Source organism: Salvelinus sp. IW2-2015, unplaced genomic scaffold, assembly GCF_002910315.2.
Source record: "Salvelinus sp. IW2-2015 unplaced genomic scaffold, ASM291031v2 Un_scaffold2276, whole genome shotgun sequence".
Taxonomy (NCBI): Eukaryota; Metazoa; Chordata; class Actinopteri; order Salmoniformes; family Salmonidae; genus Salvelinus; species Salvelinus sp. IW2-2015.
Genome location: NW_019943603.1, coordinates 126,329 through 127,560, shown reverse-complemented (window position 1 = coordinate 127,560; position 1,232 = coordinate 126,329). Strand labels below are relative to the sequence as shown.

At 50.2% G+C, this 1,232-nt stretch overlaps 1 pseudogene; it reads right to left on the bottom strand.

The window, feature by feature from the left end:
- Positions 1-662: 662 nt before the first annotated feature.
- Positions 663-1,232, bottom strand: part of LOC112073495 (fibronectin-like) — a 42,177-nt pseudogene continuing 41,607 nt past the window's right edge.

Genomic DNA, 1,232 nt, shown 5'->3' with positions numbered 1-1,232 from the left:
CTGTGTGTGTGTCTGCTGTGGCTGTGTGTGTGTCTGCTGTGCTGTGTGTGTGTCTGCTGTGCTGTGTGTGTGTCTGCTGTGCTGTGGTGTGTGTCTGCTGTGCTGTGTGTGTGTGTGTCTGCTGTGCTGTGTGTGTGTGTGTGTCTGCTGTGTTGTGTGTGTCTGCTGTGCCGTGTGTGTGTCTGCTGTGCTGTGTGTGTGTCTGCTGTGCTGTGTGTGTCTCTGTGCGTGCGTGCGTGTGTCTGCTGTGCTGTGCGTGCGTGTGCGTGTGCGTGTGCGCGTGTGCGTGTGTGTGAATAAGTGAAGCTATAGTCTGTGGTTGGCTGTGTGTACCCTATAGATTCAGATAATAGATCCAGTAACAGTCCAACTCTCTGTGCTCCAAGTCACCTCAAAACCACCCATTCACCCCAAACACCCCTCATGTCTCACTCACTTCCTCACTGTACAACAGTGGCCTGGCTGTTATGTCATGCCCTGACACATGAACCCGTGGTCATTAATCATCACTGTCAGTATCTGTGATGACGAAGCACTGATGACTGCAGCCACACTGTATAGACCTTACAGTACATCTCAATCTGTGTGGCGGGAACCATGGAACCAAATCCTCTTTGTAGAGGGAAAATACTGTAATCAATGAGCAATAATCTTCCTGTCTTTCATTGGCCCTGCCACTCACCCTCTCCTCCCTCATCTTTCTCTTCATCCTCCTCTTCATCTCGTGCACCTCCTTTTGTCTGCTTCTGCTTTCCAAGAGAGTCATCTCCTCGGCTCATCTGCATGCAAAGCGCCTGGTTCCAGCTGTGAACGAGGGATTGAAATGGAAATGGAGGGGAGAAAGAACAGATTATGCTCTTCTAAGCACGCCATGCCTCCTGGCTGGCCCACCAGCTGAGTATAGAGAAAGAGGGAGAGAAGAAAAGAGAGTGGGGGCCGGTTTAGAAGAAAGAGAGAGAGGGGTCAGATTTAGTCGAGAGAGAAGGTACAAAGTAAGTGGAGGGACAAAGACATGTCAGAATGGAGGTAGTCTTTATATACGGGCTAGAAATGAAGTGGGCCAGTCTAACAAGGGTCCTGTTAGCACAGGGGTGGGCCATTCCAGTCCTCCAGGGCCTGATTCGTGTCACAGTTTTGCTCCAGGCCCAGCTAACACACCTGACTCCAATAATCACCTAATCATGATCTTCGGTTTAGAATGCAATTTGATTAATCAGCCGTGTTTGCTAGGG